General features: G+C 45.8%; 1 protein-coding gene across 16 annotated transcripts in view; it reads right to left on the bottom strand.

Moving 5' to 3' along the window:
* SVIL (supervillin) overlaps positions 1 to 15,788 on the bottom strand; it is a 209,602-nt gene extending 193,814 nt beyond the window's left edge. For 8 of the 16 annotated variants that reach the window (XM_077152612.1, XM_077152640.1, XM_077152649.1 and 5 more), the window contains exon 1: positions 13,375 to 13,570. The gene's annotated coding sequence lies outside the window, so the exon portion shown is untranslated. Of the gene's footprint in view, positions 1 to 9,853; positions 12,595 to 13,374; positions 13,571 to 14,313; positions 14,611 to 14,790; positions 14,829 to 14,981; positions 15,059 to 15,437; positions 15,517 to 15,634 lie in introns of those variants that run through there. The other 8 variants (XM_077152677.1, XM_077152667.1, XM_077152658.1 and 5 more) reach the window with 6 other exon arrangements.
* Positions 15,789 to 25,709: the final 9,921 nt, after the last annotated feature.

A 25,709-nucleotide genomic window follows, 5' to 3' on the forward strand; every position in this document is an offset into this window, starting at 1 on the left:
GCAGAAGTTCAAAACATCCACTTCTTTTCTACTTGCACTGACTGGTCAGTCCAAACGCTGCAGGTGCTAAGATTAGCTCTCCAGCACATCTGCTGCCACAACCCCATAAAAGACTAACACCTCCAGCAGCGAAGCACACCAGCATCTACATTTTGATCACTGTAAATCCTGCGGCATCCTTCAACATGGCCAATACTCTTCTTTCCCGTCCCCAGTGAAGAGCTCTACTGGACATGCGGAGGTCACTGAAGCTTTTAACACCCCTTGCCTTCCAATTTCATGGATTAAGATATAATGGAAGAAGTGGGGGAGCTTTATAACAAAGTTTTAATTTGTGGTGAATAATATTAGAAATAACCAAGACTATTTTAAGTTTTTATTAAAAAAAAAAAAGCCCACTGGAAAATCTCTATCACTTGATATTGGCTCAAGTGAATCAAGAGTGGAAAAAGCAGAGTGAGGGAGGCAGACGATCTGAGTTCTAGACCAGACACTGCTACCTACTTGGTTTATGATCTAGAACAGGGCACTTTTCTTTGTAAGCCTTGATTTCTTCATCTGTAAAAGAAAGATAACAAGACATGCCCTATTCAACACACCTCATCGGGTGTAAAAACAATAAAAATGAGAAGTAGGTGAAATCGCAAAGCACACTTAAGTGCAAGGTATTGTTATTTTGAACGATCACGGTCTTTGGCTGCTCCTATTATTATAGAAAATCAAATAATCAGAAAGGGGAAAACTGTTAAATTATCAAACTACTATTTTTTCTCCTTTCTGTATTTATGCACTCAATATTGCATCCATAAGCACCAAACTTCTGTTTAGATAGCCATGGTTTTTAAAACTCAAATTTGCCAAATTACTACTGAAAAGACTTCTCTTCAAGTAATAAAGAAGTACAGAATAAGAAAAAGTCTGAATAGCTTACCTAAGACTATAACAAAAAGCCCTAGAAGTTAAGAAATTTTGACTAAACATCCAAACTTTCCCCCAGTACCCTGCTAGAAGGTTAAGAGAACAGTGGCAAAATTGTACCTCGATAAAGCTGTTTTTTAGAAATGAAAGAAAACAGTGGCAATGATCATTTTCCAGATTTTATAAGCTAGAATTCTTTCCATATTGTCTTGATATTGGTCTTTTAAGGATGAACATGTTTCAAAGGAAAAAACTGTTTTCACAAAGAGCTGGACACAGATCTGGGATAGTAAATGTCTTGTGCAAAAACTAGGCAAAACATTTGAATCCTGGCTTCCAAACCCAATCTGAACTTAAGAGCACTAAAAACCAAAACCATAATTGGAGAGTTTTGCTCTTAAATTTGACTGCATTAGCATCAAGCCATACTTATGACATCACCTGTTATATGTGTTACCTTGTACTGCCAGTCACACTCACATATTGACTTAGCCCAATGGAAAGTGACTGGGACGTTAAAGTCAGAAGCTCTAGATTTAAACCTCCATCATGTCATCCACTAGACACATAATTCTGGTCAGTCATTTTACCTCCCTGAATCTCAGTACTTCTCATTTGCAAAACGGGAATAATACCACCTACTTTTTGTGGCTACTGGGATTAAATGGAATCAGACAGGTGAAAGTGCCAGCAGTATCCTGCATATAAAGGTGTTAAGTAAATATCTGTAAATCTGAATAATCACCTCTCAAATTTAAATTATGATTATTCATGACAAGTCATTTTCATAGTACTGAAATTGAAAATTTCAGTTCTTGTCATGAGGAAGGCATTACTCTCAGCAACAGTTATTTGTCCCACATTATATTATGATAATATAATGATATATTATCAGGGAATGGTAATAGGAAAAATTCTCTCATACTATGAAAGCCATTCTTCTCATCTTTTAAATTCTCCCGGCTCTCCAGCCTATATAGAGATTAAAAGATATTCAATCCACAGGCATTGTCATATTTACCAACACTTGGAGAGAGTAACTAATTGATAAGCCTAAATACAATGGAAGCAACTCTACTTCAACAGCTCAGTAACTCCCCAGTTGTCCTCAGCATGAAAAACAGTGGGAAAACTAGTCGGAAAATAGGATACGATGTAAGAGAAAAGCAATTCTTGGGTAACTATAAGCAATCCATGCAAATTTGACAACTAAGTAGGGTAAAAGGATTGGAGAGGGAAGTTTAGGTGATGGTTATAACAACCCAACACTTCACTTTTAAAATCCAGGTTCTAACAATTGACCTGATGTATTTTCTTTTATAACTGGTTATTTAGCCTAATGTTGAGTCATCATATGCAAAGAAATCGTATTACTTTTAGAGAAGCTGTGCAGAAACCTCGAGAGTCACTTGGATGGCACAGAGTAAATGATGCCCGAAGTGGAAGAACACGTTGAAGAAACCTAAATTTCAATGCTTTTTTCCCTAAGCTGTTTAAAGTTGTGTGATTTATGTTATTCTGTGAACCAAGGCAATCTGAAATTGAAGTATACTTACAATATATTTTTAAGGGAAATTACTATTTCATTAGATGATTACAGTGTTGGTTTTCAGATGTTCATCAGGAAAGATTAAAAGAATTATTTATAACTAAGGTTGCTGGTATTGTTAGCTGTAAAAATTTGTGTATTATATTGCACAGCCCTAGTTGTTTGTGTATGAAAATGCTGCTCTTCAGTTAATAATTCATTAGAAAATTGTACGTGTTATGTGTATTGTGTGTGTCTGAGTAATTTTATTTATGGGTGAAGTACTTTAAAAAAGGTTTTTTTATCAAGATGGCTTAAAGTGAAACCTTATTTCTTTTCATCCTCAACAAACCTACCCAATTTTGTGCTATTGGTTTAACATGTACAATGTTACTAACTGTATTTTTGTTTGTTTGAATCTCCTATGGAATTAGTTAATTCCTAGATTTGGACACATAGTGGGTGACCCAGTCATCTCTTAATTTATTTAGATAATTGTTGTGGATAAATAGTGATTTCTCAGTCTTAAATTTAGCCCTTTAGAGCTTGTTAAATCTGGTTTTCAAATCCTTTTTTATGTTATATGATTCCATTCCAGTAGCATTAGTACAAACGTCAAATATTTATGGAATAGTAGTTAAAATATGGACAAATTATGTGTGTGATAATGATGTATTTGTTGAATAATAAGTTAGAAGCTCATCCTTGGTTTGTGTAGTGAATTTCTGCATTATAGTGAATACTTTTATTGCTGTGAAGATTATTATGCAATCCCTCTCAACCCCCCATATGAGTTAGCATTGAAAGCTTCTGTAAGATGATTTTGCTTCAGGTACAATAATGCCAAACAGTTTTGAGGACCATATACCATGACATTATGTGCATTTAAAAAAATCAGAGTTTAATCTTGTTACAATAAATTGGTTGAAAGTCAGCGGATTTGTTTTCTTACGAGATGCTATTCCATTGTAAGTATAACTTAGCACCTTTTTATGTCATGAAGACAGTTGTGTCAGTGATATCTCCTAGGGTATTCGTAATGCGGCTTGGTCTCAGAGGATCAGTGGTTAAGTTCGGAAGCCCTTCTCTTGTAGACCATGTCTCCTTAATCTAAGAAAAAGATCTTAAGTTGTGAAAAATTACACACTGGAGATACCATATAACACTGAAAATTTTGATGGCGATATCTTGGAAGCCTTTATTTTGCCATATTTGATATTCCCCCAACCCACAACTAATCCATGATCATTAAAACTAGACAAATTTTGACTTCATGCCAAGTTGACCTGGCTTCAGTGGGTGGTGAGAAGCTGCAATTTTATGTAAAATTAACATCAGATAATTATATCTAAGGTTATGTGGTACATAATGTCTTAAATTTATAAGATAGGTGTTGAATCATTGTTATGTGATGAGAAGAAATAAACCATGTCAGTGATGTTTTAAAATTCTCTGTAGTAGGACATATGTAAAATGCTGACCAGTGCAAAGGTGTAGTGTAAGGCTGTCCTTAGCTTTAGTGAACGATCAAAACCTAGAATCTCCCTTGAGTTTTCTCTGTCATAACACACTTTTTTGCCAGACCTTGTTTGAGAGTCTTAATTGCACCAGTTTGTGGTTGAGGTTTCTTGTTAAGTGTATGGGAAATAAGAACCTTTGAAACTTAATCTGTGAATTGAAATTTAACAAAACAGTTGCTTCTGCTTCCTTTGGAAGAGGTTTTACTCCAAACATTTGTAAGTGCTTATTTGGAATGAGAGGCCCACTTTTTTCCCCATAGAAACCATTATTAAAAAATTACAAAAATTAATTGAACCTCTGGAAACCTCATTAAAAGCTGATAAAATTGTAAAAAAAAATCCAGGTTCTAGCTGAATTGGGAAATGATAAGAGAAGAAAATGGGTGCAGGGCACATGAAATATCTGTGGGGTTATAAACTTTGGAGGTTCTATAATCAGATAAAACATGCTGCTATTTAACCTAGGACCAGCGTCTGCCTCAAAACGGAAGTGGGTTTTCCATAGTAAGTTTGAGGTTTCTTCCATTGTTGTTGTTGTTTTTAAAAGTCTACACTCTAGAGACGGAACCAATTTATTCATAGGGAAAAAAATGTATTTTCACTGCCTGCTGTAACTAACTTTTGTTTTCCTCCAATACTGTGAAAAACCATTACAGAAAAAGAAAAAAGACTCACATCGAAAGCTTTTAGTTTTTAAAAATGGGACGAGGAAGCTTTTTTTTTTTTCTAACAAAAACACAGAGATGTTGGGTTTATATAAATAATCAACCAAAACATTTCCCAGCTATATAATTTTCTTGTCAAGCACATGTATGTCTTCCCCAGCCCCCTCCTCAGAAACTCAGTGTCAGAAGTATATAACTATGACTGCCTTTCAAAAGATAATTGGATAATTCTGGAGTCAGAATGAAAAATTATATAAAAGTCCTATTTAAAAGACATATCAAATTCATTCTTAGGCATGGGATGGAAATAGCCTAACATTACTTGAAGTATTTCTCTCTGAACTTGAGCTCATGGGTTTTCAGTTCTTCCAGGAATACAGGCCTTAGCCGCCTTATTCTTATCTTTGGCACTTAAAATCTGATGGACTAAAAAAAAGAAAAAAAAAAAGCACGTTTATCTCTTAATTTTCAACCGAGGAATCTTCTAAGGATGGCACACTGCTCCGGGACAGAGGTCTGTCTATTTGCACTCTATCAAGAGCCACACTGGAGACAAGACAGACAGACAAGCCCTAAAGCAGAACACGTTTGTCAAAGTCCCCTCTTGAGAGCCCGGACAGGGCGGCGCTCTGTCCTCCCTGGCTCCCCTGGATGGAGCTCCCTCTTTCCCCAGAGTTGGCAACATATGGAGTGACAGGTTTCCTCCAACCTGCCCTGCCCACTACTCACCACGACTGCATTTTCTCAGAAGGACAGAGCCCTGCTGTCCGAGAGGCAGAAGAGGTGAGATAAAAGCCCCCACGGCCAGCGCCCTGCTGGACAGGAGAAGGACTGGCGGCCGCACCGCGTCATCCATGCAGCACAGTGAGAGCGGGATGGGTGTCAACCCTCTCAGCGGAGGACCCAACTGAAGGCGTGTGAGAAGCCACTCTTCACTTGGACAGGCCTGAAAGATGTCCACTGTCTCACCAAGCACAGTGGAGGGCAACGAGGCAGAAACCAGACCCCTCCTCCTGGGGTCTATCCTTTATATAAGACTGGGGGGTGAGGAGCCATGTCTAGAGCCCGACTGGATGTAGTTTGTACAAAAGACTCTCAGGGCGTCCTTTCTTCACTGCTCATGGTGATGGGGATACAAGCAAGAGGAAAAGTAAACTCAGGAAGACACTGACATGTCTACCTTTTGCACACCGCATAAGGTCTGTGACCCTGGATGAGCATTCAAATCCAAGTGTGTATCAGCTGTCTTGTCTCACTTACCATGAATGGTCATCAAGATGACCATGCCTGGTGTAGCATGTCCAGCCATGGCATGCCAGCTGCCAGCCTCACCAGCACATCCTCTTTGTGTCTTCACTATACTTTGAATATGCTTCCCCCACACTTTTCTAGGCTTCTTGTGTACAAACATATCTATAGATTGTAAGCTGCTTGGGGGCAGGAAGTCTTCTATTCATATAGAACACAGTCACTCACTCACACACACACACACACACAAATACCATGTGGTTAAAGAATCTCTGGTGAACTAAGGAGTGACTGAATGAACAGCCTGTTTGGTTACTTTCACTTCTTGTTTCTATATAATTCTAAGGTAAAGACTCTTTCTCCAGCTGTTGTCACAGATAGATAACCTGACAAGGTTAACTGAACCTAATGGCCACATAAGGCTTCTGATGCCCAGTAACACCAAGCAAAGAATACTGCCGGGCAGAGATTCCTTAGCCTGGATGGATTCAGTCTGTATAACATTAGTTCCTCACCCAATGCTGGGAACAGAGCTGCAAATCTGCTGGGGAAAGAAAGCTGTGTTCCCTTTCAATTGAGAAGTTAAAGAATCAAACTCCCTTTTGGCATAGATGAGCATCCTCTAGCTTTTTTCTCCAAAAAGTAGAGTATGAAGAAATGTATTAAGTAGCAGCAAAACGAAACAAAAACAGAAAAAGAGCAGTTGTTGTGGAGTGAGCAAGCCCCAAGTGGGAGGAAGGCTGCAGAGCTCTGGGCAGACGCTGCCATGTCCCCATGGCCAAGTAGGGGCAGTGCCAACTTCTGCTGTCAATCCCTGAAGCTCCGGCTGGAGACAGAGCAAGAAAATCCTTCCCCCATCCTCCCAGTGGCCATCCTGTCCCATCCTTGACCCTGTGCACAGCCCACTGTGTCCACAGCTTTGGGGAGGGAAATCAATACCCAAAGCAGGGTCAATCTGGAAGGATTTCCTAAGAGCTGTACCCTCAGGATTTCCCGGATACAGGATTGCTAGGAAATACCTCTGAGCCTCTTGAACAAAAGGACCCTCATGACTCACACGTGAAGACACACTGCATACAGAGCACAAACTCCCTTCCAAGATCTTTCAAAAATGAAATTTGGAAAACAAAACCCCAAACATCAATCTTTCCGTATGTACAATTTCCATTTGCAAGGAGAAATGTTATCCAAAATCAAGCTCGTGTTTCAGTTGCTTTCAAGGTACTGCCTTGTGAAGGGAAAGCCAAAATAAATTTCAAATAATTGTCCCCAAAGTCCAGGCCTTTGAAATGCCCTGACCTGACAAGTTTCAAAACTGGTGCCTCCAAGTTTTGATTCCAAAGAACCGAGTTTCTTCTTAAAGCAAATGCTCTCTTGAAATAAACACTTGATAGAGTATTTAATGAAATTATTATGCTAAACAAAAGTGACAGCCAAACAGGAACACCAAAAAGGTTTGCAAATTGTTGAGAAGAAAAAAAATAAAAGAGAAAAAAAAATATCCTCAAGGAGTGCTGTCAAGATGGGGGAGGAGGGAAAGGAAGAGAGAAAAGAAAGAGAGCAGCTTAGGATGGAAACAAAGCCATAGGCTGGAAAGCCTGGGAAACTGCAGACACAAAGGATCAGCTTGGACATAGGAGGAGCTAAAGCAGGGCTGTCTGATCTGCCCTAGGAACCACTAGGAAAAGCTGGCAGAAGTAATGAGAAGTGACTGCAAGGGGGCGGGGGGCAGGAGGATTCACCCAAGTCAAAGAGCCAGGCTGATAGTGGGGAAAAGGCAATTAAACACCAAGGACAGATGGAGATAAGGGCATCCCAGGCAAGGGCTTCCCAAAGACGCTTGAAATCAAAGACTGCGGGGGTGGAGGCAGGGGGGACACGCTGGGTTTTAGCAACAGACCAGGAGCAGGGAGGCAGAATGTCCAGAGAGAAAACAAAGGGCCCTGGGATGAGAAGAAAGCTGCCAAAGTTTGGGTGAAGAGGGCCAAGAGGGGACGGCTGTTAGGGCTTGTGTAGGGAGCAGACTGTGACCGCATAAAGAAATTACTAGAGTAGCCCTGAGCAAAGGAGGCTGGCTGCACCCTCAAACCCATCCCCTCTTCCTCCTGCACGATCTGGCTGTCGTTCCTACAGTCTAAGTGCAGGAGGGACAACAGCCCCCTGCGGGAAAGACCACATAGATTGGTTGGGCCTTTCGTCCATCTAGAATTTGGCAGCACGCAAACTGTTACGCAGCAATAAACACTTCGGTGTAGTAAACTGGAAGTCATCTTCTGAATGAGGTGGGCTGGCCGGAGAAGGATAATGGGTTTGATAACCACAGTGGGCTTCCGTGAATGTGTGGGTGTCCATGTGTGCGCACATGTGGGTATGTGATAGGAAGGAAGCAATTGCCCTGAGAGACAAGCCCTAGAAAGCTAACAGAATAATTTTGATGTGCAGAGAAGTGCAAAGATAGAGAAACAATCAATCCCAGGGAAAACCCGTGAGGACTACCACAGACAAGCTCAATGAAGCCTCAAGAAGAGGACTAAACCTCGAGTTTTCTTATGAGCTGATCTTCCAAAGACTCAGCCAGTGAAAGGGCTGAAATTCTGAGTTTGGAGATTTTAGCTCTGACCTTAACCCAGGTAGGGCTCTCAACCACAGTGCACCTTGCTTTCCCCTTCTGCAAAATGCAAAGCTCCCCGGCCATCAGCCGAGAGGCCAACAGAGTTCTTCAGTGTCTTGGAAGAGAATGATGGTAAAACCAACTAAAAGTGACATGCCAGAAAAATCAACCCTTACTGCGCAAAAAAGATGAAGTATAAAATGTAAGAACGTGAAAATTGAGCCCAGAAGGGGATCAGAGGGCTTAAAATCGGGTGTGTGTGTGTGTCTAAATCAGCAACTCCAAGTCACCAGGGGATCGGAAGCAAAGGCAGTTTTCTAGCACAAGGGTCCCTAAGAATTATGTGAGATTCCAGGTCAAAGGAGGGGCAACGTGACATTGGATTATTTTGTAACCTCTTATAGAACAAAAGAGATTGAAAGTGACTGAAGGATTGCAATAGCAAAGGATTACGAACTACGCTGTAGCTACCAGAGGACATTTCTCAACCTTCCTCCAGAATAGTTAGGAAGGGAAAATGTTTCAGAGTTAGGGAGAGGCACAGGTGTCTCCACATGAGGGCGAGGCTTTCTCTTTTAAGGGTACATACTCAAAATTGGATAAACTACACAATAAAACCTCTTCTATCTTCCCGCACCCAGACCCTCCTCCGTTTTTACTGGCACATCAAATTGCTACTCTGGCTTTATTTAAGCTGACATGATTACAACGCCGCCCCGAAAACAAAAAGGTGCTGCTTCTGCTCGAGCCCTGACCCCATCGTAGTTTAAGTATTTATTTATGTCTGTTGTCACTCAACTAAGAGTCCATTCAGGGCTGGGCCCAGCCTTATCCCTCTATAGAGCTTTCCCAGGCCTGTTACATTGTAAACACTCAACATGAGGTTTACTAAACTAAATCAAATAACCAATCACCTTGTATAAATAACAGCTTCTTGGAAACCGAAGTTGTCTCATCCATAAAACAAGGAGTGTCGGCTAAGTACCTTCCAGGTCTAACAAATGCAAAATCAATCTCTGGAAAGCATGAAAGCATTGTCTGGACACGCACTGCAACTTCTATGCATTTCACACAATAGAAAAATGTATGCTATAATTATGCCTGATTCATATGGGGATTAAACATAAAGAATTAATTTTAACATTAGACCCATTTCTTTGTTAGCGAATGAAATATGAAAGCAGCCTAGGTTTGCAATATGGAAAAACTATACATGCTGATTAGTTTGGAAAAAAAATGTTAATTCTGACATTTCCTTTTTATACCTTCTGCCCTGAAAGACTGTATCTGGAATAACATTGACATAAGAGAAGCAAACAAGACTATTACAATTGCTCTAGTTTAACAAAGGCTGGATTTTTACCTTCGGTGGTTACTGCACAAAAGCAGCAAATGTAAGTACAGTTGCCCCGAACAGCTGGCAAGTTCTTCCCCCATATGCGAAGAAGTTGTGGAACAGCTGGGGAATGCAGGACGCTTCTGAACAAGCTGCTATGTGATCCAAAATAATGCTGCCTGTTCATCTACCTTACAATGGAAGCTACAGACCAGCGCAGGTCTGGCGCATGCCCTGCAGCTGCTTCTTTCTTCCCCGCCTGAGAGCAACAAGTGGCTACAAATGCAAAGACCTTACACAAAAGCGGGATGTGGGTCCTAACCCTTTACATGCCGCAACACAGTGGGATAATGCATTCTATGGCAATCCCTTCCTGTACTCTGGTCTGATGCACTTTTCGGAGATAACTTTCTACTCCATACAACAGAGTGCTGTTTAATGACATTATAAGCTTCTATTGCTTTAGCCCATGACTGATTGTTTAAAAGGTAAAAACAGAATCAATAACCATAAAAACAACCCAAGAGGTACTTCCATGAAAGCCCTGCATTGCTTAAAGAAAAACTATTTCTCTACGTATATTTACTAAATCAAAAAACGTTCAAGGTTTTTAACTTATAAAATATCAACACTGGTTGTTTTTGGTTGTTCAGTTTAACTGAACTGCAACTCTTTGTGTCAAGGCAGTTTAGCCATTCTCCGATCCATCCACAGTTTACGATATTTGAGTCAACAGTTTTGAAAGGTTATCTCAAGCTCTCCTTCCTACATGACCACTCGGTGGTTCACCTTTAAACAGGATCTCAGAAAATATTCTCTTTTCCAAAGAAACAGTTTCTCCTGCCAAGATTAGGCCAGCACAATTTTTACAGAACTAGCTATTTTTCTTTAGTACAGAAAGATTATTTGCTTCCTTTTCTCCAGGTAGTTTGGTTTTGAGGGCTTTGTTTGTTTTAAGTCTTGTCTTGTTGGTCATTAGGATACTGGTTTTAAATTTAAATGAAAGGTTAATAGCTGGAGGGCCGGCCACAAAATTATAGTGGTAAAACTAGGAGGAAAGCCCTGCAGTTCCCAAGCTCCTTGTAAATTCCTTGGGCAACTGGGCAAAGTTTTCCATCACTATCAGCCACCCCCACTTGCTGACAAGAAGAACTAATCACTGACTGCACGATTTATCAGTATTAACTAAGAAAAATTCCAAGTTCAAAGCCACTATGAACTACTTTATCTCGTTGGATGCCAGGAGGAAGAAGAGAAAGAAAGATTCCATCCTTAAACATCAATATCATCATCATTATTACTAGTCAACATTTATGGGGCAGCTACTATGTGCAAGTTGTGGAATGGCTGGGGATTGCAGGATGCTTCTGAACAAGCTGCTATGTGATAAATATCTTACATGGCTTATCTAATTTAATCCTCCTAGCCCGAAACTTGGAAGTACTATTTATCATGTCCTCCACTTTCGAAGAGGAATGTGAAGCTCAGAGAGCTGAACAACTTAGCCCACATCACAGAGCTGTAAGTGGCAGAGGTGGCACTTGAATCCTGCCCTTCTGACTTCAGAGTCTTGCCTTGAATGGCCAAGCTCCACCAGCTCTGCAACTGGCAGCACACTAGGGCACTCTGAGTCACAGCCTGTCATCCCAGCATGTCAAACAATTTTAAGGCAACAGTTTCAAGTACATTCAGGACAATATCAAAGTTCCTTATTAATATACTTGCGCTCCATGTTGCATGTGTTGTGTGTGTGGACAAAACCATGTGAATGAAATATGAAAGCAGCCTAGGTTTTAACTGGATAGTCAGCAAGTCAGTGGGGGAGGGGGGGTCACGTTTCTAAGGCAGACTTCACTTGATTTTAAACATTTAGCACAGTGGCACAGCCACACAGCTTCAACAGGGGTACGAACTGCAGCTCCATGCAACAGGGAAGCCAAACAGAGCTCCATGCAGTGCAGAGGTCCTATCTCCAGGCCCTCCTGAGATACCACATAAAGTAAAGAACAGTTATTTCAGACTCTCTTTGGAGTAGGCGAGAAATTCTCAGCGTTTGGGAAGAAGCCTTAATTCTCTTATATCTTAAGCTCGAAATGCGTCGCTTTAATTGAGGCACTGGCTCTAACAAAAGCCTTAGTCTATAGAAAGCCCATCAAACACGGACCCTGATGTCTAACACGCATCAAACCCCAACCACCGTGGATTACAACCTATGGCCCGGCTCTCAAACCAGCAGCCGCTGATCCACAAAAAGTCAGCAATGGGTCTTTGCCAAAGAAACTAGAATGAGTAAGCAGTCCTCTCTGGAGTGGTAACCAGCTGGAGGTCTTGCCAGCCTCGCTTTCTTCTTCTGTAAAATGGAATTAACCGTTTGGGAGGAGGCTGTGAGATTTTAAAGATCCTTCTCACATCCACTAGGCATTTCATAAAACCCAGCTGCTGCGTTTTTCTCACAACGGAAGAAAGGGGCGGAAGCAGATAGGACTACAAAAGAAAACTTTCGAATCCCGTCCATCCTTTCCTTGGTGCCAGGGTTTCACCCAGACAGGGTGCCCCGGGTCTCTCTCGGGCCGCACCTCCTCCCCCCTGCTCCCGCTTCGGGGGATCTGGCGCGCAGTGGAGAGGCCGCCCTGCCTTTCAATGGCACTCCTTCTGCCTGTGCGGGGCGCACAGCGTCACCCCAGCCTTGGCGGAAACAAGTCGCGTTCTCGTTTCCACTGCTGGGCCTTCCCGCTTCCGCGAACTCGCAGCTGCAATAAGCTGTCAGACTTCACCAGAGCTGCAGCGCCTACGCCAGCCGCGCTTAACCCCGCACCTGACCTGGCCCGCGGCGGGACCCGAGCCGGCCGCCGGGCCCTCCCGGGACCGCCCTCAGCGCCTTTGGGAGCCCCACCTCCCCGCGCCTGGGGCGGGGGCTGGTCCCGAGGAGCAGACCACGCCCTCCCCCGGGGCAGCGCGCGCGCCCACGCCACGCCCGATTGGGGTGCGGGAGCGCGCAGGAAGGGCGCGCGGCGCGGGGCTTTTGAAGCGCAGGGCTCGGCCGGGAGGCGGGGCGCGGGCAGCCCGGGCGCAGGAGCTCACACCCCCGCGGGGCGCGTCCCGGGAGGAAGCTGGCAGTGTCGCAGCTGGGCACCCAGCCCCTCCTCACCAACGGACCGCCAGCAAAACTTCCCGAAACTCGGCGCAGGGAAACCCTGACCCGCCGCCCGGCAGGCACCTCCCGAGGGCGCGCGCCCGGGCGCGGCGGGGACGGAAGTGGGGGGAACAGGGGCTGCGCCGCCTCTTTGTTACTGCGGCTGGACCCCGCGGGCCTCCGGGGACACCCGAACCCAGCCGCCAGGGCCCAGGCATCGGCCCTCCTCCTCGCCTTCCGGGGGCTCCGGGGTTGCCGCCGCCGCCACCACCCCCGCAGGATCCGGATGCGGACCCTGCCTGCGGTCCCCGAGGCGGCGGACGGGGTGCGCAACGGCGAACCCTAGTGTCCTCGGCCTTACCCTGGTGGCCGCTGCCCTCCCCCGGGGCCACCGCGCGGGAGGGACGCTCCTCACCTTCCCGAGCGCTCCCCACACCTCCAGTTTCTGAATCGCCGCTTTCCGCCGGACGGGAGAAGCCCAACTTCTCCAGAGCGCCGCGGCCACTCCTCGTTTCCTTCCGCAGAGCGAGGATCTGGGTGCCCCCTTCTCGGGATGATTCATTTCGCTCCTTACCTGGAGGCTCGCACCAGTCCCCTCCCCTTCGCCGCCCGGCACAGTGACCGCGAGCCGGCGCCCTCTGCCGGGCCACCGGGCGGCGGCACCCGGGGACAGGGAGAAGGGCACCGCGGCTCGGGGACACGGAGCTGAGCCAGGCGCGGGGATCCCCGGGCCGAGCGCGGATCACCCACTCCCCAGTGTTCGGGGGCCATCCTGGGGCCGCCCTGCCGAGGCTGGAGTCCGTGCCCCGCGCGAAGGGGCCCCGAGCTATCCCGGCGCCAGGGGACACTGACGCTCGGTCGCGGGCCAGGTGTCTCGAGGAAACCACACAAGTCGTGTGCACGTCCTGTTTTAAAACACTGGCAAGGCCGGTTTTACTGTGTTTGCAAACGGAGTTTTGTGTCCTGTACCGCAGCTGCCCTCCTCGTTCTCCTACCCTCGGAATTTAAAAGGACAGAGTAGGAGGGCGGTGCGTGTCACGTCCCCTGGGTCCTGGGGCTGGAGAAAGTCTTGGGGTCCAGCTCCAGGGCAGCCACGGGCCCAGCGCTAAGGGCTTTCGGACTCCAGCTGAGCTGAAGGTCTGAGTGTCACTGCCTGGGACGGGGGAGTGGCAGAAATCAAATGACTCGCTTTCCCCTGAGTAAACACACCTCCAGCAGGGTCGCCTTTCCCACGCAGGCCCTGAGGGAAGTCCAGTGGGGCCGAGGGGGGCGAGTGAGGGAGGACAGGGTCGCAGGCCCGCGGCCCCCCCGGAGCGCGTCGTCCCCCCCGCCCGGACTGCCCGGCGTCACTCACCTCCTCTGCCAGCTCCCGCACCAGCGCCCCGCACACCTGCCCGGGCCCCGGAGCTCGAGGGGCGCACACTCGCAGGGGACCGCGGCGGCGGTGGCGGTGGCGGCGGGGCTCCCTGCTGCCACTCGCTGTCGGGGAAGACGCCGGGAGGGTCCGGCCCGCCCGGACTCGCTGAGCGGAACAAGTTGCGAGGTCCGTGAGGGCTGACCCGGCGCCTCCTTCCCCGGCGTCTCGGCGCGGCTGGCGAGCGCGGTGGATTAATTATAGGCCCCCGGGGCAGGCCGCGGGGCGCGCTGAGTGGCTCGGAGCGCGTGCCAGGCCGGCCCGGCTGCCCGGACCCACCCCCTCGGCGCGCGCCCGCCCGCCCTCCCGGCCCCGCGCCCGCGCTGCCGCGCCCACGTGCACGCGCCAGGAGCGCAGGGCTCCCACCCGACTCAGGCGCGCGTGCGGCTTTCCCGAGGTCCTAGGGGCGCCTCTTACCTGGGCGCGACCCCACGGGCCCTGACTTTCCAGGCGTTCTGGAGATAAAACACACCCACGTCGGTGAACGTTAACGCTCCCGGCGCTCGCGGCCAGTTGTCAGGGGGACCGTCCTGGCGGGCCCCTAGCAACTGTGAAATGGTCGCTACGCCCTCCGATTTGCCTGTCCGGCGAGGGGGACCACATCCTACCTCGAGGCTTCCCAAACTTCAGCCAGCCCGGAGCCGGCGCGCTGCGCCCCACCCCGGGAGTCTGTGATTCCGTAGGTCTACGGGGAAAGCGGAAGAATTTGCATTTCTTACAAGTTTTCTTGGTGATACTGATGCATTTGTGAGACTACTTGATAACTTGCAAAGCTGCAGATAAATTTGCAAATGTTACGTGTGTGTTTTGGTAGACATTTAACTTCCCCCCCAGCCCAGGCTTCTTTCCTCTGAGTGCTAGACTTTTTTTATTTTTACTCCTGAGTGTGCGCCAAGCTGATAGAGACCAGCCCTTATCAGAAAAGCGAAAGGTGAGCTTCACTGCCCCGAAGGCTTCGAGCACAGCAAGGCTTCCAGCACAGCTCCAGCCTTCCCTAATCCCTAATAGCCCACCCCACACCCTCTACTAGAGACGGAGCTGGGGTCACCACACCCACAAAGTACCTTGTGGGACTTGAGATCTTGCAAAGAAGCAGCGTTCTCAACTCAGCCCGTGGGGCTTTGGAAGACATACAGGGCAGCCCTGAAAGGTGTGAAAAGAAGATTGGGAGCACTGCAGGAATTTGGGACCCCTGCCCCAGAAACCGTTTTAGAACTAGCCCTTGCCCTTTGTCCCTGACAAGGCACACAGCTGCCCTTACCTGCCTTTGTTGGAGCCGTGCCCTCTCCAGGGTACCTGTGCCATCTCCAGAAGGCTGTGGGTTCCTAAAAGAGGATCTTTGTTGAATAACCGCCTTGATGACTCTTCCTCCTCTTCCTGTGCAGGAGAACTGGGGAGGTATTTGCAGCTCGGGAAGGCAGGAAGGAAGCCTGGGCAGGGGCTGACCCAACACTAGCCAGAAACATCTGAGCCACTAAGCAGTAATTTCCCTTAAAGTGCAGCTTTCCCCAGGCTTCAACCCTAGTCCTTTGCTAGTCCCATTTTCTGTTCCTCCCTTTGTGGCTTCATCCAACTCTTGACTTCACCTAACTCTAGTCCAGTCCTCTCCCCAAGCTCCAGCCCCTTCTATCCAAGTAGCTCTTGGATCAACAGAGGCATCCCAAACTCAGTACATCCGTAATCGAGCTCTTTTCCTGAACTTGGTCCTCCCGCTGCCTTCCCCACCAGAGTGGATGGCACAAACTCAGGCCTGCCAGAGACCCGAGAGTCAGCCAAGACCTGACCCACGTAATCAGCTCCAGTCCACTTGCTACCACATCCTTAATGCCGCCGAGGCATCCGGTCCTCTCCGCTCCCACACCACTGCCCCCGTTCAGACTTTTGACTCTTTCTCCTCTAGATTTTGGCACCAACCAGCTGCCCAGCTCCCCCAGCCCCCAGCCCGGCTCGTCAACCAGCCAGCCCCATCCACACTGCTTCCTTCTACAATGAAAAGCTGGTTATCCCTCTGCCTTTCTTGGAAACTCTCAGTGGATTCCCTTTATGTGTTGGGAGAAAATTCAACTCCTTTGCTTGCTGGTCGCTGGCCTTTGCCCCATCTGTGCCCTTCACTCCTTCTGGACTCTGGACTCCTGGAACTTCTGCACTCCCGACTTTCTTGGTCTGGAGAGAAGGTGTCGCTCTCCTCTGGGGAGTCACGGGCTCTGGGAAACCTGCCACCCCTTTCTGACTGAGGTGCTCCTCCTTCCTCGCAGGGCGTGGAACTGTAATAATTGATTCACTTTCCTGTACCCTCCATTAAACTGGGAGCTCCTGGGGGAAAAGCACCCCTCCTATTTTTTTGTAAATTTGATGTCTAGATTGAATTTTGTAAAAAAGAAAAAAGTCTGCTTAAGAAATCACTGAATTCTTAGGAAAATCAGAGGATTTGATCATACTTAGCATTTGTTCGTAAATATCTTATTTATAGCAATTGTCACTTTTTCTGATAATACTTTATAAACATTCTCCCTTAAATCACCTCCTGGTTGAATTATTGTCCATTAGAATCCCAAGTTAGTTTCCATGCCTCCTAAATCTCCAGAGTTCCTTAGACAGGGTTTTTCAAACTGTTGATCTTGAAATCAATTTTGTGGCTAAAGATCAGCATTTTTAAAAAACATAAAAAAGAATTAAAATTACTAAACATGTACCATATTAAGAGTAAGTATTATTTACATGAAACTTTGTTTCAGTTAACTATATTTGTGAGACTATATATCTGTGTGTGTGTGTGTATAGAGTGTTTCTGTTAAATTTATTCTTTCCTGTGGATCATGGTTAAAAAAATTGGAGTGACTCTGCATTAGGCAGTCCTGGAACTATACTCACCAGAGGACACATATGTAAGGAGACATCAGAGAGGGATGGAGTTAAAGCAAAGACCATTTTCTGGAATGATATACTTTGAGCCAGTCTTGTAATCAAGGAATTGGCAGAATGGAGAATGAAACACAGTACTCCTTCTGCATACAGTAGGTGTCTTGTAAATGCTTTTACAATCTGGTGTGCATGCAGGAGCATGGGTGAAAACCTGCAAGATGAGTGTGGGGAGAGCTGTTGGCTGGAATATATTGGGGAGTGAGAAGAAACGAGATCAGTGATATGGAGAAGCCGAAGAAGGCTTGATGTGTAGCCAGACAACTTGTGTTCCTTGAGATTTCCAAACATGAACCATAGGTACTTGTGGGATTTCCTAATTTAGTATTCCCCACAAATGTTGCAAGATTAAAAGTATGTTACTAAGTCCTAGTTTGCCGGCTATGACAAATGCCACACGGTGGGTTGGCTTGAACCACAAGAATATTTTGCCTCGGTTTTGGAAGCTAGAAGTCCAACATTAAGATATCCACAGGCCATGCTTTCTCCTGGAGTAGGTAGTGTTCTGGCTTGCTGTAATGCTCGGGGTTCCTTGGCTTCTGGATGTATCTCTGCCTCTATCACATGACACTTTTTTTCTCTCTCTCTCCTTCTCTAGCTTCTGGCCCTGACCAGTTGCCTGCATTTCTTTCTAGATTTCCTCTCCTTATAAGGATTAAGCCCCATTCTGTTTCAACATGGCCTCATCCAAATATGATCTTGGAAGCTCCTGTTTACAAATGGGTCCAAACTCAAGGACCGGGGTTAGGACTTGAACATGTCTTTGAGGGAAAGTGGGGCTGATTCAATCTGCTACATTAACCTTTGCTGATATAAAAGAACTGCTTTCTTTGTTAGAGTTGGAGATAGAAGAGGTCCAGAGAGATGGCAGCAAAAGAAACAATGTGTTCAGTTGAAAGGCAGAGTTTTTTAATCCCTAAACTTCCACTAGTCTGGAGGGTCTACTGGGAGAAGGATGGAAATGAAATAAGATGATGTAACAAAGGAAGATAACAAGAGACTCTTATAAAATTATAACCTTGATACTGAAGCCAAGAATTTCCACCCATGTGAAATACCTTCAACCAAAGAAAAGTAGATCCAAGATCCAACCCACAAGTATTTAGAAGGCAATGTTCTCACTCCCTAATCTTAAATTTGGAATCTATGAGAGAAGAATGCTGTGTAAATAAAGAATATATGTTACTGCTATTAATTTTTTTCATTGCTTAAATTATTCTGGTGAATATGGTTGAGATTTTTAAAAGAAAGACAAATAGTGTGGACCAGGGCAGCTGAAGTTCTAATAGAAAAGAAATTCTAAAAGGCAACTTGTAGATTCCCCTACTTTGACATAAAAATCCACTTGGCCATGAATATTACTATAGAATTATATTTTGGATGTGAAGGATGGACAAAATCTGAAAGAAATCAGACTGTGGCAAATACAGGCTTTCACAAAACTTTAAAATGGGTTCCAGATTCTCCTTCTTCTTCAGCTTTTGAAAAAAGAAAATGGGATGGGTTGGCAAAAAAAAAATGTGGTTTTGAAAAATTCCTGGAGGCTGAAATAATCTTTGCTATTATTTATAACTCTGGCTATGTCTCAACCATCTAAGCTAAACTAGATGGGTGTCAGTTGATTTCTTTTTTCTAAAACAGAGACCATTCTTCAGTTATAGTTCACCCTGGACTCCTTGTCCTCTCTAATTTTATGATCAATAAATCCTTCTTTAATTTCAAAAAAATTAGCAGTAGTTTGGGTGCCAAGGGAAATAAATAACTGGAAGTTTTAATAAGAATTGAAAATATAAGTGGGCTGAACTGTCTTAGCAGAGGTTGCATACCCCTTTCAAAGTAGCTGCTCCAGGGGGCCAGGCAATATTTTCTTTATGCTGCTGCCTCTTTTGGCAATACCTACTTTCTTTTGGCTATTAAAATTGGTAGCAAACTGTATTAGTTAGGATTCTCTAGAGAAACAGAATCAACAGGGAACACTTGCAAATATAAAACTTATGAAAGTGTCTCACGTGACCGTAGAAACGCAGAGTCCAAAATCCACAGGGCAGGCTGCGAAGCCGATGACTCCAATGGATGGCCTGGATGAACTCCACAGGAGAGGCTCACCAGCCAAAGCAGGAAGGCAACCTGTCTCCTCTGAGTCCTCCTTAAAAGGCTTCCCATGATTGGATTTAGCATCACTAATTGCAGAAGACACTCCCCTTTGGCTGATTACAAATGGAATCAGCTGTGGATGTAGCTGATGTGATCATGACCTAATCCTATGAAATGTCCTCATTGCAACAGACAGGCCAGTGCTTGCCCAATCAGATGAACAGGTACCATAACTTGGCCAAGTTGACACCTGTCCCTAACCATGACAGTCCACCCCTTGTCAACTTGGCACCTATATATATATATCACCTTAGACCATACTTAATTTCCAAATGAAAACAAATAAGCACACATTTTTTCTTTTACCTGACAATACTCAACTGTCCTGCATACAACTGGAAACACATTAAATCTCTCCAGAATAGGGTGCAAATCCTTGGGCAACATTCATTCTTAAACTTGATATCTTACAACTTAAATAGTATAACACAAACAAAACAGCATTATAGTCCTCGTTTCTGTAACTGATCACGTGGTCGAAGTTCATATTTATCACTACCTTCTTCCACTACCCATTCCATGTTCCCTTTCCCCTCAGCAAGCACTTCAGCTGGCCGTGGTTCTTTGCCTGGTGGGGTGACCCAAACCTTCATTCCTGAAGTCTCAGAGCCATTAGTGGTCCTGCCTGGATTGTGTTGTTGCAGTTTTCCATTGATTTTAATCACAGGGCATGGTAGTACTAATAGACGCCCCAGGGGATCTCCTATATTCCAAGAAAACTCTTCTTTACCTCCATTATGTAGTTGCAGTCCTACTTCCTTCTGATAGTCAGGGTCAATTACCCCAGACAATAATGTAATCCCCTTCTTGGTGTGTTGATCCAGAGGCATAAGTAGCCCAAAGTGGCCAGGTGGCAATCTTAACTTCCAGTTCAGTGGTATCACTGTTGTTTCTCCTGGAGAAAGCACACCCCGTTTTGGAACTAAAACCTGTAGACCAGCAGAACTCAGGGTAGCTTCGCCCCATTGGCTCCTCAGCCAAGCACATACACCAAATGTCTGATTTTCAGAGATCTCAAGTCTACGGCTACAGGAAATAAAATTTTCCTTCAGGATACTCATAGAAACCTCTACATCTTTCAGACGGCACTTAAGCTTCTTGTTTGAAGCCTTAAGCCCATCCCTTTCACCCTTTAATGTAGACAATGTATCTAACAACAACCAACCAACATCTCTATAACTCTTATTTCTACAAAACTCTGTAAAGGTGTCAAAAACATTATCCCCCAGAGTCTGGCTTCGTATAAGCGAAGCATTAGGAGAATCAAATGATGATATTTTGACTATCTCCTTTGCCAACTCAGTCCATGGATTGGGAGTGTCATTCTGATTACGGGAATCAGAGTCCTTAGTGTCTCTGAGCCCAGTCAGAGTAGAAAACCATTCATAAAAACCCATTTTTAAGATTCTGTTCCTTAAGACCCCACTCCTGGTACCAAGATGTATTAGTTAGGGTTCTCTAGAGAAACAGAATCAACAGGGAACACTTGCAAATATAAAATTTATGAAAGTGTCTCACGTGACCGTAGAAATGCAGAGTCCAAAATCCACAGGGCAGGCTCCGAAGCCGATGACTCCAATGGATGGCCTGGATGAACTCCACAGGAGAGGCTCACCAGCCAAAGCAGGAAGGCAACCTATCTCCTCTGAGTCCTCCTTAAAAGGCTTCCCATGATTGGATTTAGCACCACTAATTGCAGAAGACACTCCCCTTTGGCTGATTACAAATGGAATCAGCTGTGGATGTAGCTGATGTGATCATGACCTAATCCTATGAAATGTCCTCATTGCAACAGACAGGCCAGTGCTTGCCCAATCAGATGAACAGGTACCATAACTTGGCCAAGTTGACACCTGTCCCTAACCATGACACAAACCTTCATCCTTCTAGGAAGAAACAGCCAGATGTTGATCAGCGCTATGGCCACTGAAATGGGGCACCCTACACAGTCACAATATCAGTGCCAGTCACAGAAGGTACTTTAAGGCCCATATGGACTCCTGGTGGGAGAGAGCCAAAGAGCCCATGAAAAGGGATTCAGCAGCCAGCGCAGCAGTGTGTGGGAATTCATCTGAAGTGACCGTTCCCTGCACCTGTGCTCTGTTTTTGCCCAAGCATGGCCTCACCTGGACTTCCTCCTTCAGACTTCCTGTTGGCTGTAGCCTGTTTTCTTTTTCGTTCCTGGCTTACCTGCTTCTCCCATCCTCTTCATATTCTGGCTCGTGATATTCGGCTTTGTTGTGCTCAAGACGGCCTTGAACTTCAGTGGCCTTGAACTCCAGCGGCCATGCTGAGCCCAACCAGGGCTTCTGGAATTTCCCCTCCCTCCTGGGCCTGGTCCCAGAGGCTCCAGCCTCTCTCATCATCCAAGCAGCCTCGCTGTATGCTTGCTGTGTGCCAGGTGGCGGGCTGACCGGCAGAAAGGGATGAGAAATTCTCAAATGTCTCATCATTCCCTCAAAACAAATCCACTCGTTGGCTCTTCGGTGATGAGTGTGCATGCACAATATCATGAACCCTGGGGAAATGGCTCTCCAGCATCTTTACTTGGGATTCTCAAAGGTTCTGGCTCTCAGCCTTAGAGATGCTCCAGTTTCACTGCAGACGCCTTGTTTGTGGGCTGAACCGGAAACTTTGTATTTTATTGGTTTCCCTCAAAAATGCATTATTTTGTCTATTTTCTCTTGACAATCACACCAGTGTCAAACTTTAAGGCTTATGAGGCAAAATGAATGAAATGCTCTTTGTAGATGCCCCCGAGATCAAGTCCTTTAAAAGTATGTGTCTGTGGCATATCTCTAAAAATAAACACAGGCTATGGGGGACAGAGGCTGCCTGTGGGGAGGGGTTCCTGGGGGCTCAGGGGCTGGCGTGGAGGCAGACTCAGCCCTCACTGTGCGCCCCTGTGAAGTCTGCACTACAGTGCAAACAAGTGCAGTGTTGTTGCACCTAAATGCCCAGCAGTTGAGGACCGAGGACTGGTGAAGTGAACTCTGTTAGATCCATTCCGCAGCATCATTTGTAGCCATGTTGAATAAGAACATTTATTTACAGTAGGACATAATAATAATATGAAGCTAAATATTTAGAAGAGCTTGTAAAACATGAGCGAATGTTTATATATAGAAATGTATAACAACTAATATATAGTGTTCCCGTATATTAAAAATATATATACATACTTTAATACATACAATAAATATAAATAAGGAAATATGCCACACATAATAGTGGTTATCCCTGCAGGGGTTATATTTCCTCCTTCCTTGGGGTTTTCCTGTGTTTTTCAAGTTCTACCTTAAGCATGTATCACTTGTGGGGAGGGAGAGAGAGGGTTTTTTGAGGGGTGCATGGGCCAGGATGTTAAGAGGGTATATTTTAAACATTACCCAAAAAAAGTTGGTTCATAAGCAGTTAGGGGAGGAGTTCAGAGTGAGCATTTTGAGCCTGACCACTTGGGTTCAAAGCCTGGCTTGGCCACTCATAAGCTGTGTTGCTCAGAGCCAATTGCTTAACCTCTCTGTTCCTCATTTGCCTCTTCTGTGAACTGGGGCTAATAATAGTACCGCCCTCTCAGGACTGTTGTGAAAAACTTAAGATGCTATCTCAAACAAGTGCTTAATAAATACTAACTGTTGTTCATATGTATTATACATTAGACTTCAGCTATCATTCCCTTAGGTTAATCAACTGTTTGAACAAAGGCCACTTCCAGCTTTCTCCACGTTGTCTGGTCTGTGGATGGTGAGATGAACCCTTTGTGCATCCTCACAAGCATTTCATTAATTTGTTGCAGCACATTTTTGCTGCACTCCTGCAGGTCCTGTGCTAGATGTTACTTAAGGAGTTACAGGCTGGCATGTTTGTATTTGAGATAACAAAGGGAACACATCATCTGTAGCCACCCAACAAGCAAAGTCTGGGGATCATCAAGTTGTATTTACATGTTGCTTTTCCCAATAGCGCGCAAGCCCCTTGAGGGCTGGCTTCCACTGCCCCACTAGAAGGAAATTCACTCTGTGCCCTAGGTTTCCTTTCCGATGTATCATCCAGGGTTCCCCAGAGTTGTTTGGCTAAAATTCTGCCACCGCCAGCAGTGGAGGCCTTTGGGTGTTCCCTTCCAAGCTGATCTCTGCAGCCAGGGACTTCTGGGCACACAAGGGTTTGGGCTCAGGTACCTCCTGTGAAACCTGGAGCCAGGGCCAAAGCAGAGCCTATCTGGGGGCAGCTTGAGGGACCACGTCTTGACAGATGAAGAGAAATTGGACCAGAGGAGATCGGAAAACAGGTTGAAAGGGCACCCCAAGCAGAGGTTCTTCTAGCATTTCAAGAGTCTTGTCACATGAATTCTTCCCTTCAGTGAGTAAACCTTCATTCATTTTTATGCCAGCACAAAACTGCCAGAGTAACCTTGAAAATACTCCTCTCACATCCAGCAACATGTGTCTAGAAGGGTGATCCCTACTCTGCTTTCTGAGAACCAGCCTTACCGCTCCTTCCCTCCTTGAAATAGTCACTCCCTGGTGTTCTACAACAGGGGAGTACCTGTTATGATCCAAGAGCAATCTGGGCTATTGGGAAAGTTCTATGAGCTTCTTGGCAAAGCCCCAGTCTGCAATTTAAGACTCTACCCCCAATTCTTTTCCGGGGCCAGCCAACAAGTCACCAGTTGTTGATCATACCATGGAAAATAATCCTTCCCTGACTGGAGCATCTCATGCTTTGGTTGAATTACTGAGCTGTAGCAGAGAGAAGACATTTCTTATCATTCCACCCCCGTTCGTGAAAAACAGCCCTTTTAACCTCCCTGTATAAACCTGCCTAATTATAAATCAGGGTTTATGGCCGGATCAAAAACAAGTAGTTCTTCCATTTGTTTGAACTAGAACAACACAGGAAATAAAAAAAACTAGCAACACAGCCAGAGGCTCACAGGGCCTTTTTCCGCTGTGGGATATTGATCTAAGATGTGCCTTTTGCTTCGAACCTGATATGCCTTGGAGTAGATGATGTAAGAAAAGGCTTAAAGAAACCTAACTCCAGAAATCAAAGCTGACAGGCTTGCTTAGCCTTGACACCAAGTACATCAGGAGATGCCTGGCCCCATCTTATGGAAACCTGAAGACCTGGCCCAATTGTTACACCATGAAGCAGCTCAGCTGATTCAAGGTACCCAGTTTCCAGTCAAACTACAGGAGATTCTGTGGATCCGCCCTGGAGGTTGCATGTGAGCCCTTCGGGTACATCCTCAAGAGGGCCAACAGAGGAGCAGCTGGAAATCTGGGCTAAAGAGCAAAATCGGGGGTTAATCATGCATCTTAAGAACGGTACTTTCTTCCAGGCAGTGTAATAAATCTTTCCTAAAAGAACAATTCTTCAGCTGCAGAGCGGGCCTTGCCAGGGGCTCAAGGAAAAGCTTCTGGGGGTGGACAGGTGTGGTGTGAACCCGGCACCCAGCGCCACTCCATCCTGCTGGGTTCTGGCCACATGGCCCCAACTGGCTCCAACTCTGCCCCTCCCCAACTCCACACTGCCCTTCCTTCCAAAAATTAACCAACAGAGAGTAGTATTAGTTAGATCACTTTCAGCTAAGAGTAACAGGGAGTTCTCTCCACATTGGCTTCAGGAGTGAGGCTCCGTAGTGGGAAACCCAGAGGGCTGTAGGGCCCCTGCTCTAGTTTGCTAGCTGCCAGAATGCAACACACCAGAGATGGATTGGCTCTCAATAAAAGGGGATTCATCTAGTTAATGTATAGTTCTTCAGAGGAAAGGCAGCTAACTTTCAACTAAGGTTCTTTCTTACGTGGGAAAGCACAGGGTGATCTCTGCTGACCTTCTCTCCAGGCCTCTGGGTTCCAGCAACTTTCCCCGGGGTGATTCCTTTCTGCATCTCCAAAGGTCTGGCTGAGCTGCAAGTGCTGAGATGTATGCTGAGCTGCTTTGGCTATGCTACGTTACACTCTCTCATTTAAGCACCAGTCAATTAAATCAAACATCATTCACTGCAGCAGGCAAGCTTCCTAGCCGACTGCAGATGTAATCAGCAACAGATGAGGTTCACATGCCATTGGCTCATATCCACAGCAATAGAACTAGGTGTCTTCACCTGGCCAAGCTGACACCTGAGCCTAACTACCACAGTCCCCTTGGCCCAGTCGCTCTATGTCTGTGTGCCTGTGGCACCCACTCCCTCAGGCTAGTGACAAGGGTGCAGCCACTGGTTTTGGCCTCAGGTCTGTGCTCCACACGGTCCCCCACAAAGA

The sequence above is a fragment of the Tamandua tetradactyla genome, chromosome 1 (genome assembly GCF_023851605.1).
Source record: "Tamandua tetradactyla isolate mTamTet1 chromosome 1, mTamTet1.pri, whole genome shotgun sequence".
Taxonomy (NCBI): domain Eukaryota; kingdom Metazoa; phylum Chordata; class Mammalia; order Pilosa; family Myrmecophagidae; genus Tamandua; species Tamandua tetradactyla.